Raw genomic sequence first — 16,516 nt, 5'->3', positions numbered from 1 at the left:
AACCAAGATTAAACTCTTTGGACTGAATGCTAAGTGTCACATCTGGAGGAAACCTGGCACCATACCTACGGTGAAGCATGGTGGTGGCAGCATCATGCTGCGGGAATGTTTTTCAGCGGCAGGGACTGGTAGACTAGTCAGGGTTGAGGGGAAGGTGAACGGAGCAAAGTACAGAGAGATCCTTGATGAAAACCTGCTCAAGAGCACTCAGGACCTCAGACTGGGGCGAAGGTTCACCTTCCAACAGGACAAAGACCCTAAGCACACAGCCAAGACAACACAGGAGTAGCTTTGGGACAAGTCTGAATGTCTTTGAGTGGCCCAGTCAGAGACCGGACTTGAACCCGATCGAACGTTTCTGAAGAGACCTGAAAATAGCTGTGCAGCGACGATCCCCATCCAACCTGACAGAGCGTGAGAGGATCTGCAGAGAAGAATGGGAGAAACTCTCCAAATACAGGTGTGCCAAGCTTGTAGCGTCATTCCCAAGAAGACTCGAGGCTGTAATCGCTGCCAAAGGTGCTTCAACAAAGTACTGAGTAAAGGGTCTGAATACTTATGTAAATGTGATATTTCAGTTTTGTTTTTATATAAAATAAAATAAATCATGTTTTAGCTTTTGCATTATGGGGTATTGTGTGTAGATTGAGGGGGGAAAAAAAACAATTGAATCAATTTTAGAGTAAGGCTGTAACGTACAAAATGTGGAAAAAGTCAAGGGGTCTGAATACTTTCCGAATGCACTGTATATTATAAAAATAAAGCGAACAGGATGGAATATGGAGAAAATTGCACCAAATTATTTTTTAATCTTCAACATGGAAATGCTACTAAAAATAATTTACTGAAACTTGTTACAAATGACGGCGTCACCCGTGATTCACCTCACAATATTTTGAAAGAGGAAGCAAGGTACTTTATGCATATGTTTTCATTTCAGTCTCCATCTCTACTAAACAAAGTTAATATAAGGATATTTTTTCTATTAATAATGTAAAATGAACAGCTGTACAGAAAGACTCATGTGAAAGCCAAATTACAGAGAAGGAACTTCTTGTTTTAATTAAAGCCTTTACAGTGGCTTGCGAAAGTATTCACCCCCTGGCATTTTTCCTATTTTGTTGCCTTACAACCTGGAATTAAAATGGATTTTGGGGGGGGGGTTGTATCATTTGATTTACACAACATGCCTACCACTTTGAAGATGCTAAATATTTTTTGGGTGAAACAAACAAGAAAACTTGAGCGTGCATAACTATTCACCCAAAGTCAATACTTTGTAGAGCCACCTTATGCAACAATTACAGCTGCAAGTCTCTTGGGGTATGTCTCTATCAGCTTGGCACATCTAGCCACTGGATTTTTGCCCATTCTTCAAGGCAAAAATGCTCCAGCACCTTCAAGTTGGATGGGTTCCGCTGGTGTACAGCAATCTTTAAGTCATACCACAGATTCTCAATTGGATTGAGTTCTGGGCTTTGACTAGGACATTCCAAGACATTTTAAATGTTTCCCCTTAAACCACTCGAGTGTTGCTTTAGCAGTATGCTTAGGGTCATTGGCCTGCTGGAAGGTGAACCTCAGTCCCAGTCTCAAAGCTCTGGAAGACTGAAACAGGTTTCCCTCAAGAATTTCCCTGTATTTAGCGCCATCCATCATTCCTTCAATTCTGACCAGTTTCCCAGTCCCTGCCGATGAAAAACATCACCACAGCATGATGCTGCCACCACCATGCTTCACTGTGGGGATGGTGTTCTCGGGGTGATGAGAGGTGTTGGGTTTGCGCCAGACATAGCGTTTTCCTTGATCGCCAAAAAGCTGAATTTTAGTCTCATCTGACTAGAGTACCTCCTTCCATATGGTTGGGGAGTCTCCCACATGCCTTTTGGTGAACACCAAACGTGTTTGCTTATTTTTTTCTTTAAGCAATGGCCTTTTTCTGGCCACCCTTCCGTAAAGCCGAGCTCTGTGGAGTGTACGGCTTAAAATGGTCCTATGGACAGATACTCCAATCTCCGCTGTGGAGCTTTGCAGCTCCTTCAGGGTTATCTTTGGTCTCTTTGTTGCCTCTCTGATGAATGCCCTCCTTGCCTGGTCCGTGAGTTTTGGTGGGCGGCCCTCTCTTTCCTGGTTTTTGTGGTGCCATATTCTTTCCATTTTTAAATAATGGATTTAGTGGTGCTCCGTGGGATGTTCAAAGTTTCTGATATTTTTTATAACCCAACCCTGATCTGTACTTCTCCACGACCTTGGTCTTCATGGTGCCGCTTGCTTGGTGGTGCCCCTTGCTTAGTGGTGTTGCAGACTCTGGGGCCTTTCAGAACAGGTGTATATATACTGAGATCATGTGACAGATCATGTGACACTTAGATTGAACACAGGTGGACTTTATTTAACTAATTATGTGACTTCTGAAGGTAATTGGTTGCACCAGATCTTATTTAGGGGCTTCATAGCAAAGGGGGTGAACACATATGCACGCACCACTTTTCCGTTATTTATTTTTTAGAATTTTTTTAAACAAGTTATTTCTTTCATTTCACTTCACCAATTTGGACTATTTTGTGTATGTCCATTACATGAAATCCAAATAAAAATCAATTTAAATTACAGGTTGTAATGCAACAAAATAGGAAAAACACCAAGGGGGATGAATACTTTTGCAAGGCACTGTAAGTCCGGGAAAACTCCAGGGCTGGATGGCATACCAGTTGAGGTATACCAAACCTTTTTTGATGTACTCAGAGGACCGTTATTAGCATGTTTTAACCACTCCTATAAAAATGGTAGATTATCATATACTCAACAAGAAGGTCTGATTTTATTATTACTGAAACAGGACCCAAGTGTTAAATATAAAGATCCAGTCCATTAAAAAAATTGGAGACCCCTTACACTGCTGAAAAAATGATAGCAAAATGCATAGCGCATAGAATTAAAAAGGTATTCTCGGATATTATTAATCCTAATCAGACATGTTTTTTAAATGGACTGGGAAAAGTCTGGGAAACCAGGCCTGGTATTCATAGCTGACTTTGAAATGGCTTTTGATAAAGTACGACTGGAATTATATATAAATGCCTGGAATATTTAAATTTTGGAGAATCTCTTATACAATGGGTTAAAGTTATGTATAGTAGCTAGGTGTAAAACAGTAAATAATGTCTACTTCTCAGAAAGTATTAAACTGTCAAGAGGAGTAAAACAAGGTTGTCCACTATCGCCATATCTATTTATTATAGCCATTGAAATGTTAGCTATTAAAATCAGATCAAACAATAATATCAAGCGGCTAGAAATCCAGGGCTTTAAAACAAAGGTGTTTTGTACGCTGATTATTGTTTTCTTTTAAATCCACAATTTGGATCCCCCCATAGCCTCATAGAGGATCTAGATAATTTTTCTAACCTCTTTGGATTACAACCAAATTATGATAAATGCACTATATTACGTATTGGATCACAAAAAAATAAAAAATTTACATTACTGTATAGTTTACCAATTAAATGGTCTGACGGCTATGTGGACATACTCTGTGTTCATATCACAAAATAAATAAATTATCTCATTACAATACATTTTAATAGAAAGTTAGCAAAAATAGATAAGATCTTGCTACCATGGAAAGGAAAATACCTGTCTATTTGTGGAAAAATCACCCTGATTTAACTCTTTAGTATTATCCCAGTTTACCTATTTGCTTATGGCCTACACCTAGCAACTTGTTTTTTAAAATTATATGAGCAAAAGGCAAAATTAAACGGGCCTATTTATATAATTAATATGAATTTGGAGTGCAGAAATTATTAAATATTAAAGCATTAGACCTCTCACTAAAGGCTTCAGTCATACAAAATCCAAACTGGTTCTCCAGGAGATTGTTAAGAATGTCTCACCCCATGTTCAAGAATGGCCTTTTTCCCCTTATTCAGATTAAAACCTCTCACTTTCGGTTATTTGAAAATAAAACAATCTCCAAAATATTGTTATTTTTAAAACAAGCCATAGAAAGTTGGTTGCTATTTCAGTTTAATCCACTAGAAAAGACTCAAATATACTAATTGATAAAAACAACTATATTTTTGGAGATAAATAAAATAAAAGTATAATCTTTGTAAATGATATCATAAATAGGATTGGTGGAGTTATGTCAGACATGCAGCTAACAAAAATATATGGAAATGTTTGCTCTACTCAAAATTATAACCAACTAATTGCAGCATTACTGCAAAAATTAAGAGGCAAGTGGATAGGGGAGAAAATAAGGAACCTGTCTGTCGCCCCAGCATTAAAGACCAAAATTGGTTTTAAAAGACTGTGATAAATAAAAAGGTATACCAGTTTAATTTAAGGACCAAAAAATGGACAGCTGTGCCAAATAGATTGCAGAATAGTTGGGAAGAGATTTTCGATGTACCGATTCCATGGCACATGGTTTATGAACTGATACACAAAATGAAGATGGATTCCAAACTTAGAGTTTTTTTCATTTAAATTATTATACAAAAATCTTGCAACCAATAGAATGTTATATATATGGGGGATACAACCATCCCACCTCTGCAGATTTTGCTGCGAAGAGACTGTCCATATGTAGCTTGTTTTTGGTCGCAGGTTCAGGAATAGCTGAAGAATTGCAACATTTACCTGGAGCTAACTCTGCAAATAGCACTGCTGGGTGGTTTAAAAAGTCAGTCAATCGATCAATAATATAATAAGCAAAAATGTTTATCATCAATTTACAATCTGTAGAAACTATGAGAATAGAAAGGTTCAGAACTTTTGTGAAACATCACAGCACAGTTGAAAAATATATGGCAAATAAAAATCAAAACTGGATGGTGTTCAGAGATAGATGGGAGGGGTTGAGGGTAGCTGAAGGATGGGACTAAAAACAAACAAAATATAAATATTGTAAAATATAATGTGTCCGTAAAATGTATATAGTATGTATAAGCTGGAAGTAGAAGTCTTAAGTGTTGTTGTCCATTAGTTTACTCCAATTAGGGGAGGGGTGGTAGGGTTAGGGGAAAATAATAAAGGAAAAATACATTTAAAAAAAATTATATATATATACAGTGAGAGAAAAAAGTATTTGATCCCCTGCTGATTTTGTACGTTTGCCCACTGACAAAGAAATGATCAGTCTATAATTTTAATGGTAGGTTTATTTGAACAGTGAGAGACAGAATAACAACAAGAAAATCCAGAAAAACGCATGTCAAAAATGTTATCAATTGATTTGCATTTTAATGAGGGAAATAAGTATTTGACCCCTCTGCAAAACATGACTTAGTACTTGGTGGCAAAACCCTTGTTGGCAATCACAGAGGACAGACATTTCATGTAATTGGCCACCAGGTTTGCACACATCTCAGGAGGGATTTTGTTCCACTCCTCTTTGCAGATCTTCTCCAAGTCATTAAGGTTTCGAGGCTGACGTTTGGCAACTCGAACCTTCAGCTCCCTCCACAGATTTTCTATGGGATTAAGGTCTGGAGACTGGCTAGGCCACTCCAGGACCTTAATGTGCTTCTTTTTGAGCCACTCCTTTGTTGCCTTGTCATGCTGGAATACCCATCCACTACCCATTTTCAATGCCCTGGCTGAGGGAAGGAGGTTCTCATCCAAGATTTGACGGTACATGGCGCCGTCCATCGTCCCTTTGATGCGGTGAAGTTGTCCTGTCCCCTTAGCAGAAAAACACCCCCAAAGCATAATGTTTGACGGTGGGGATGGTGTTCTTGGGGTCATAGGCAGCATTCCTCCTCCTCCAAACACGGCGAGTTGAGTTGATGCCAAAGAGCTCGATTTTGGTCTCATCTGACCACAACATGTTCACCCAGTTCTCCTCTGAATCATTCAGATGTTCATTGGCAAACTTCAGATGGGCATGTATATGTGCTTTCTTGAGCAGGGGGACCTTGCGGGCGCTGTAGGATTTCAGTCCTTCACGGCGTAGTGTGTTACCAATTGTTTTCTTGGTGACTATGGTCCCAGCTGCCTTGAGATCATTGACAAGATCCTCCCGTGTAGTTCTGGGCTGATTCCTCATCGTTCTCATGATCATTGCGAGGTGAGATCTTGCATGGAGCCCCAGGCCGAGTGAGATTGACAGTTCTTTTGTGTTTCTTCCATTTGCGAATAATCACACCAACTGTTGTCACCTTCTCACCAAGCTGCTTGGCGATGGTCTTGTAGCCCATTCCAGCCTTGTGTAGGTCTACAATCTTGTCCCTGACATCCTTGGAGAGCTCTTTGGTCTTGGCCATGGTGGAGAGTTTGGAATCTGATTGATTGATTGCTTCTGTGGACAGGTGTCTTTTATACAGGTAACAAGCTGAGATTAGGAGCACTCCCTTTAAGAGTGTGCTCCTAATCTCAGCTCGTTACCTGTATAAAAGACACCTGGGAGCCAGAAATCTTTCTGATTGAGAGGGGGTCAAATACTTATTTCCCTCATTAAAATGCAAATCAATTAATACAATTTTTGACATGTGTTTTTCTGGATGTTTTTGTTGTTATTCTGTCTCTCACTGTTCAAATAAACCTACCATTAAAATTATAGACTGATCATTTCTTTGTCAGTGGGCAAACGTACAAAATCAGCAGGGGATCAAATACTTTTTTTCCCTCACTGTATGGGGGATTGGAAATGATGCAGACAATTACATTGATGGAAGCCACAATCTATCTGCAATATTTAAGCTAATCTACCCCTAAAAATACATCTTGTAGCAGCAGTTTGTGTGTGTGTGTGTGTGTGTGTGTGTGTGTGTGTGTGTGTGTGTGTGTGTGTGTGTGTGTGTGTGTGTGTGTGTGTGCGCTAAGGTGCGGAGAATCGGAGCAGGTGGTCAGTCCAGTTCAAATTTTCATGTATGAAAATGTATATACCAAATGGCTCAGAGACAGTTTCTATCATATGTCATGCTCCAATACCATCTGCCCGCTAGAGGGCCTTGCGGTTGTGGACGGAGCAATTCCCGTACCAGGCTGTGATGCAACCAGTCAGAACGCTCTCGATGGTGCAGCGGTCGTTTTTGCCGAGGACCAGGGGTGATATGCCAAATTTCTTCAGTTGCCTTAGGAAGTAGAGACACTGTTTCTCCCTCCTGACATGAGTGGTGCTGTTGTTGGTCCATGTCCTCGGTGACGTGGATGCCGAGGAACTTAAAACTGCTGACTCTCTGTACTGCAGTCCCATTGATGTGGATCGGGGCATGTTTCTTTCCTCTGCTTCCTGAAGTCAACAATCAACTCCTTTGTTTTGCTGGCGTTGAGGGAGAGGTTTTTGTCTTTGCACCACAATGCCAGTTCACTTACCTCCTCTCTATAGGCTGACTCGTAGTTGTTGGTTATCAGGCCTACAACCGTGGTGTCATTAGCTAACTTGATGATGGCGTTGGTGTCGTTCTAACCCATGCAGTTGTGGGTGAACAGGGGGGGTCTGTGTTAAGTGTCAGTGTGGAGGAGGTGTTGTTGGAAATGGATGGTTCCAGAAATTTGTAACGTTCCATATGGGGGATTTTAATAGGAAGACTAATACTCTCTCTGTGTGAATCTGACAGGGCAATTACCGTCAAACTGTCGTGCAGCCTAGCATAGCCCCCCACCTCCACCCCTTTACAGAAACATATGAGGATGACTACTACAGTAGTACAGGCCCCCCATCTTCTCCCTCTCCCTACCCCACTTCTCCAAGCCCAATGTGCCTAAATACAATGTGAAGTGGGGTACAATGTAAAGTAACGCATTCACTTTTATTAACATGGTTATATAATAATAATCATGATCATCATTCATCCACTGTAATAGCTTTGTCCATAATCTTCTTTGATGTTCTGTGGATGTGTGTTGTGTTTTCTGTGACACTGTCTCACACACACACAGAGAGAGAGAGAGTTTTTGTCTGTCTAGAGTAATCCCTCTATCCCTCTCTCAGTGTCCCAGTGCCACGACTGGGGCGAGTCAGACAATGGAGCCGTGCGGGTGATGGAGGGGGAGGCAGGCTGGCTGTCCTGCCCTCTCTTCTCCCACCCCACTGTCTACAACTACAACTCGGCCCAGGCAGCGGGCCTCAACCTGGTGTGGTACCACGTGGCTGCAGGTCAGGACCTGGAACAGCCCATCGACTTCCACCACCCCGACCAGAGGCTCAGCAAGGAGAGGGAGAGGCTGTGGCTGCAGCCAACCACCATGCAGGACACGGGCCAGTACATCTGCATGCTGAGGTAGGATGGAGATTGGGCTCGGTAGGGCCAGGGGTTTTGACCCATGCGACCAAGAAAACCGGTCTATGAGCAGATGTTTGTATAAAAAGTTAGACATTCTTTTAATCTTTTGAACCCATCCATTATCTGTTGGACGGTCAGGAAGTGTGTCATATCCTGAGCCAAAACTTCCTGACCTACAATATCTGTTTTTTAGAAGGATGACAGTCAAAGTTTGTCTGATTCACATGATCTGTGTGTGTGTGTGTGTGTGTGTGTGTGTACTTTCCCCTCTCAGAAACAGGACATCGTGTGCCAAGATTGCCGTGCGCCTGGTGGTGGTGCCACGTGGCCAGAACCCTAACTGTGAGGTGAAGTCTGCTGTGCCTCCCACCCTAGTCATCGCGCCAATACAGGAGGACAAGACCCTAACCTGCCCTGACCTGGAGGACATCAAGCTACCTAACTCTAGCCACTCTGTCACCTGGTACCATGTAAGGTGACCCTCAGTCTGTCTGTGTACAACTAATTTCACTAACAATATGAGAGAATGGCTAGTACTATCACTTGTATGCAGTACATAGTACCAATATCAGCTAAGATGGTGTATTACTTGATACAATTTACAAAATAGGTTCCTTATTTAAAGGCACTGCTATCATCAATATAAACCCCAGGGGGGAAAACATTGTTGTCAGATTGTATACTAAGTTGTACAAGGAAGTTTTGTAAACATGTTTTTGGTTATAATTTGGTTAAGGCCAGGCACCACAGGCTAAAATGACATTTTTGCATCTACCTATACATTTTGAGATTTGTTGGTATTTTGGTCTATTAATATTAGTATTTTCAAAAAGGATATGCAAATGTGCGCATATTTAATGAGATGCCACAATATTAATATACCAGAAAACATGATGTCTTGATCACATAATGAAAATGTTGACTTGACCTGCTTTTAACAAAGACCAGTTCATTGTAATCTGGATATATATTTGTCTTCTCAACAAGAAAACCAGCACTGTAACGGATTTCTGTATTTTTATTTTTACAGTAAATCATACAGTAATGTGCTGCTACACCAGTTTACAATATATTACTGTAGACCACAATGCATTCTGGTCTAGCAAATTATTACATTTGTTAGCTGTAAAATGAACAACAAATGTTCAGCTAAGATACCGGATAGTAAATTACAGTAAGTTCTTTTATTTTCTAAATGAATGCCCATGTTGTGCCATTTCAAGACTGATTTATAAAGTTTGACTGATTTCATGACTGATGACACAATTTGAGGCCTCTCCAATGTTTTAGTAACTGTATTTTAAGTTTTAGAACTTTCTAAGTTAAATCAACCTTTTACGTTTTGAGTTTGCTGAACATATCTTAAGTTTTTGCTGTCATGGTTGTATGAAATCCAAATAGTCAGACTGTTCGGCAAGCTCTGATGTGCTGAACTATAGCTACTATGCCAGGGCTGTCAAACGCATTCGGTTTTCAACTAGATCCGGAGCCGCAATGATTTAAAAAAAAATGTTTCCTCACTGTCACAAGTGTCCTCTATCCATCGGAATTTATGAGGCTCCCTGACTGTCTAGCTTTCATTTCTGTGATTATTAGCGAGCTGGATACAGTCAAACTGTATGAATGTAGGTCGGTTATAATTTCTACACAGTTTCAATTTGGTTTTAGTCAAGTGTATTGAGTTCGTTCCAATTTTTTATTATTATTAATTATTATAAACAAATTTACTCAAACCACCAGCGGGCCGGACCTCTCGGGCAATATCACTTAATAATACACCACTTTATGAATGTAACCTTCATTTGCTGAAGGAAGGAACAAGACATAACACACAACATAACATAGCCCAACTGTTGCCAAACACAGGGCCTGTTCAGAAAGAGGTAATGTAGATGGACTATATCACCACAGGGTTTTGTACCCTTCGAGTGACTTACTTAAACGGTGCTCAGTTCCATCAGCCTGTGTACAACTCATTACAGCTGTTTTATTTTCTCTTCATGCTGTCACTGTACAGTATCTGTGTTCACATCAAGTGGTAACTGCCCCCCCCCCCCTCCCCCCATCTGTGTTGACCTTGAGCAGGATTGTAATAAGGCCTTCAGGAACTTTGATCGTGTGCTCAAAGGAGACAAGCTGGTCATCTATATAATGTTGGAGTTCTACCAAGGACTGTACCACTGTGTGGTCACTTATGAGACCAAAGGAAGAGTCATCAACTTCACCAGAGTGGTCAATGTAACTGCAGTGTGTAAGGCCTTTTTTACAACTATCTGAATGTTTTGAGACTATGAACCTTGCACTGTACATCCTTTTGTTAACATTTGCGACCATGAAAGAAATTCAATGATATGTATGTTTTTGAGTATTTCCTGTGGTTAAGTTTTGTGGATAACTATGAAAAATGTTTATCAAGTTGGGCGTATTTTCTGCTTTGTGTTTCTCTCAGCTTCCAGTGGTTTACCCAAAGAGCCCAATATACTCAACCCTGCCAAGGAGCAACTCTATCCTGTCAAACAAGGTTGGTAGAGAAGGACTATCAGATACATCAGCATATCAATATATTATAAGATATACACTGAGTGTACAAAACATTAGGAACTCCTGCTCTTTCCATGACATGGACTTACCAGGTGAATCCAGGTGAAAGCTATGATCCCTTATTGATGTCACCTGTTCAATCCACTTCAACCAGTGTAGATGAAGGGGAGGAGACAGGTTAAAGAAGGAGTTCTAATGCTTGAAACAATTGAGACATGGATTGTGTATGTGTGCCATTCAGAGGGTGAATGGGAAAGACAAAATATTTAAGTGTCTTTGAACGTGGTATTGTAGTAGGTGCCAGGCGCACCGGTTTGAGTGTGTCAAGAACTGCAACGCTGCTGGGATTTTCACGCTCAACAGTTTCCCGTGTGTATCAAGAATGGTCCACCACCCAAAGGACATCCAGCCAACTTGACACAACTGTGGGAAGCATTGGAGTCAACATGGGCCAGCATCCCTGTGGAACGCTTTCGGACACCTTGTAGAGTCCATGCCCTGACAAATTTAGGCTGTTCTGAGGGCAAAAGGGGGAGCAACTCAATATTTAGGCAGGTGTTCCTAATGTTTTGTACACTCAGTGCATATCAACATATATCAAGTTCAACTTACTCAACTCAAATTCAAACCTTTCCCCATAACAAGTTATACAATTCAGTTCAAGATTAAACCATCACTTCCCACTAATCCCACTACTCACTGTTGTGATCATAGAATTAGAATGAATACTAAGCCTATGGATGTGACACAGTTGTCTCAATAAATATAGAAAAATAATTATACTAAACATTGACACATTGAATCATCAACATCAGAGTTGTGGCTATTCCTCTTTCATATTATACAAATGTTTCATGTGACAACGTTGTAATTATGTCTGTAGCGGTGATATTGTCATGGTGACAATATCTAGCACAGTAGACTGTTCCCTTTGTAATGCCGCATTATTGATCGCCTTGGTGACTGTTGCAGGGTCAGAGGTGAATCTCACATTGAGGCCTTTCCATCTCCAACTTTTTAGTAACTGACTTGAGATCAGTTTTAGAACTTAGAAGTTAACTGAGTTTGCTAAACATATCTTATGTGTTGGCTGTCACTAATTTGAAAGTTGAGATGGGCGATGATTATTGAGTGCGTTTGGGGAGATGCATATGTGATAACAGAAAGTCGGATACTTTGATTTGTTTTCTAACAGCAAGGCTACAGGCACTGTAAACGTTTGACAAAATATTACACTGCATTGTGGGAAAATTGTCATGGGTGAGGAAAGAATATCTGTATTTCAGGTGTTACAGAAATATTACCACATAGAATACATTTCCAACCTATTGACCACTTATGGGTGCATGGTATTGTGACTTCTGGGCCTCATTAACATATTTCCCAGCGTGCTTTGTTTATAGGTTATTATTTGTTGCACCAGTTAGAGTAGAGTGTTGTCACAAGTTTAGCTGTTCTTTGGTTGTGTCAATAATAATATTTCCATCACCGACCAAAGTGACAGTTCCACATTAAATTGATGTCATTAAAAAAACTACATGCTGTATAACATTTTACAGGACATCATTGGCAACTCGAGTAAAATCACTACCATTTCACAGAATGTTACTTGCATTTTTTGTGAGTTGTTGATATTTCTTTTTCACCATATTGTCATGGTGACACAGTAGCACAGTAGACATTGTTCCCATGGTAATGCAGCAGTATTGATCACCGTGGTGACTGTTGCAGGGTCAGAGGTGAATCTCATATGCAAAGTGTCGTTGCCCTACCTGGAAGGACCCAGGGAGACCTGGTGGACCATCAATGGGAAGACTGTAGAGCAGCTAGCTGACCCCCGCATCTCATTCACTTCTAGGTAAGTCTCATCCTCTTTTGTATTTTCTTGTCTCGTCTCTTCTGTTACTTTCTCTTCTCATCTCTATTCTTCTCTACACTTCTTCTATACTGTTCTTTTTGATTGTTTCTATCCTCTCCTCTCGTTCTTCTGTCACTCCTGTCCAATGTATTACTTCCCCTCATCTCCTCTCTCCTCCCCTCATCTCGCTATCCTACAGGGTGGTGTTGGATTATTTTGGGGACTGGACAGTTGAGAATGTGCTCCACATCCAGGACTTCAGCTCAGAGGACCTGACCAGAGAATACAACTGCTCTGGACGCAATAACCGAGGCAATGCCACCCGCAGGGCAATGCTAGAAGAGGAGGGTGAGGAATGAGTTAGCACATCACAGAGCATTTGTGTGGGAATGTGCTGAGTGTCGATTAGTCACTATGGGAAGGTAGTGTGGTAGCTAGTGCTCTGTGGTTGATGTTGTGGACTGTTATGTGATGGTTTCCATGATAGATTTAAAAAAAAACACTCAATGGAAATAGTTGTGAAATATTTATTTCATTCACCTCTGCAGAGGGTAAGAAGCAGAGATCAAATGTGAACTGTTTACTGTAACATGATTAAAATATTCTAATTATCTTGATTTTTAACTAGTTTTCCTTTTATTCTCAGTTTTATTGCTTTTAACATTTGATAAATTATCTTAGTATATATTAGTATTATTTTTTACCATTGTTTTAGATCTTGCTCTGTTTTATCACTTGGCTTTTTTTGTTTTATTTTTACATGCTGCATTCTTTAGTGTACGACTATGTTTTATTATTTCAAACAATAACTTGTGAAGCATATTGGGCTGCAATGACTCGTGTGAAAGGTGCTTAACCCCATAGAGTCGATTGACGCACCGGTGCGTCAATCTAAATGACACAACAAAAAAATCCCCATCAAAATCTGTCAATTTAAGCTAGAGATATCTGAAGTCGGTAGTCGGTACAGTCGATGTGCCAACTTCTGTTTGGTAGCGTCCGAACCACTAAACTAATGGGACCCCCACTGTGGAAAGGGGAGATTCTCACAAACACTATGGTCGTCTCCGTTTTTCTCTAGGACCCCCACAAGTGTCACGGGACTAGTCTGAAGGTAACCGGTACGGGTAAGAAAATAAAAAAAGTGGATGTATGACGGTAGTTTTGTGCCTACTCAAAAAAGGTGCTAAGAATGTGTAAAAAAAAATATATATATATATATATATATAATGTCACGGTTTCGCCGAGGCTGCTCCTCCTCCTGGTTCGGGCAGGCTTCGGCGTTCGCCGTCCCGAGTACTAGCTGCCACCGCTCTATGTTTCTGTGTTCCATTGCTTTTGTCTGTCTGTCACACCTGTGTTTGTTTTAGAGTTGATTACGTGTCTTATAAGTTCCATGTTGTATCTAGGGTATTTGTGTGTTGTTGTCCGTTGCCACGTTGTTATGATACGTGTTTATTTTTCCGTGTCATTTTTCCTTGTTGAAGTGTTTTACGCGTGTGCGTAATGTTCCTCGCCTCTTCGTGTTTTCGAGGTCGGGGCTTGTACACTTGCTTTGGACACTATTAAAAGTCTTGTTGGACTAACCTCTGCTTCCTGCGCTTGACTCCTCCACCACATCCACGACGGCTTATGACATATAAATATATATTTCCAGAGTTTTTTTATTTTTTATATCTCTAGATTTAGGACAGACACTTAAAAACCTTGTTTCTTATGATAGATTTTTTGACTGTCCTCTTTGTCATTTATGAATGTGTTATTCAATGTGTTTTTATGGGCTTTAGTAGTAGAGGCCAAAATCAATATATTATCAAAAACATTTTTTACATATTGTTGGGTCATAAAATTCTAAATGAAATAGCTTAATAATCCATAGTATGACCATCTTAATATGACTAAATAGGTTTATGCTATTTTTCATACTTTACACAATTATTTTGCACTGCGAAAATGTCTCCCTGAATACAGGTACAGTATATGCTGCAGGTGACTGTGTTACCCACTAGGCCAGCCCTAGGCACCCAATTCTCTATTGTAATGTATTTTCAGTGTACCTGCCATCCGTGGAGCTGGGTTGTGGCCTGGGCGTGACTCTGTTCCTGATGCTGGTGCTGTTCCTGGTCTATAACATCTTCTGGCTGGAGCTGCTGCTGCTCTATCGCTCCTGGTTCGGAACTGACGAACGCTGTACAGGTGCCACACACTACTGTACAGACAGCCCTCGCTAAGAATAACCAACTAGGTCCAGGAGTTTTTCCTGACCACCTGACCCTGACCAAGAAAGTGTGGCTCCAACTTATTAAACCTGACCAGGAAAAACACCAAGCACTCCAGGCCTTAGTTAGTTACCCTGAATTTTGCCTGGTCAGGTCATGTGGTCAGGAAACTCCTGACCCTACTAATGACATCTGTGAAATACATATTTACTGAGTTTCTGCTTCCTCTCTCATTCAGACGACAAGGAGTATGACATCTACATCTCGTATGCAAGGAATAGCGACGAGGAGCAATTTGTCCTCTTGACACTGCGCAGGGTCCTGGAGAACGAGCTGGGATATACTGTCTGCATCTTCGACAGGGACAGCCTTCCTGGAGGGAGTGAGTATGGGATAACCCCCCTGCTTAGACAGAATGGTATAGTCTATCTTCAGGCACTGATATCAGTATGGAACAGTCCAACAGCGGGATGAGGAGTGTATGAGAGAAAGGGGAACAGAATGTAAGAGTAAACCAGGAGTCAGGAGGTTTTCCTGACCACATGACCTGACCAGGAAAACTCTAGTCCCTAATAGCCTACAACTAGGGCCTGGAGTTTTCCCTGGTCAGGTCACATGGTCAGCAAACCTCCTCTGGCCCTAACAATGACACATGCTATTACCATTAGAGGTTTCGGAGGATTGGCCTGAACAAAGGCTCTGCTCTGAATCACTGATCTACAAGTCATCTTGCATCCCAAATTACTACTCATTATGTGATCAAGATTAGCGAATCTGCATAGTACCTTGCTCAGGCCGACCCCTCGAACACACTGTGTGACTGAGTGAGAATGGTGTGATCCTCCCCTTCCCAGCCATCACAGACGAGACGCCGACCTTTGTGGGCCGCAGTCGCCGCCTCCTGGTGGTGCTCCAGCCCAGGATACGGCCTCCAGGGGACCCAGGCCCTGCTGGAGCTCAAGGCAGGGCTGGACAGCATGGCGTGGGGTGGGCATCTACGAGTCATCCTGGTCCAGTATAAGCCACTGAGGCGGGACGGCTGGGTGCGCGAGCTGAGGCGGGCGAGGTGGCCCTGGCGCTGGTCCCGTTGGCAAGGGGACAAATCCAGTGATCTGTCCTCTAGGTTCTGGAAGCGACTGCGTGTGGAGCTGCCTGTCAGAAGGATTGAAGACCCGCTACAGAGCCAAGTAACGCGATACCACTGCAGAATATAGCTATAGACACACACAGCGTGCATAATAACATAGGGGAGATGCAACTCGCGCTTAGAATACAGAATGGCATAGGATATACGTGACATACGGACGCACACACAATACACACACACCATTGTTCCATCATTTCACTGTCGTCTTGTTTCCTTTTTGTGAGTGACAAGCTATTCATCCATTTGTTTTGCATTCTGTTAAATGCTCTTTTGAAAGAGTCCCACATATGTTATATCGGTTTTGTATAATTCTTTCATATTATGTAAATGTTTATCTGAATAAATTCATTTTTTTACATCTCAATATCCGTTTCATCCATGTCATGTCATTTAATTTCATCACATTTTCATTAAAGTTTGTCATATTATGCATATGGTATATTATTATCTTTCACATGGCTGTGTGTTTGGAGTTCCTGGTTGAAATATATTTCTGGAAGGTGATATCTATGATAGC

At 41.2% G+C, this 16,516-nt stretch overlaps 1 pseudogene; it reads left to right on the top strand.

Annotated features, from left to right (window-relative positions):
- LOC121566630 overlaps window positions 1-16,286 on the top strand; it is a 30,299-nt pseudogene extending 14,013 nt beyond the window's left edge.
- The last annotated feature ends 230 nt before the right edge of the window (window positions 16,287-16,516 follow it).

This window comes from Coregonus clupeaformis, chromosome 5 (genome assembly GCF_020615455.1).
Source record: "Coregonus clupeaformis isolate EN_2021a chromosome 5, ASM2061545v1, whole genome shotgun sequence".
Lineage (NCBI taxonomy): Eukaryota > Metazoa > Chordata > Actinopteri > Salmoniformes > Salmonidae > Coregonus > Coregonus clupeaformis.
Note: the sequence above shows the minus strand (reverse complement) of the source record. Positions and strands in the feature narration are given on the sequence as shown.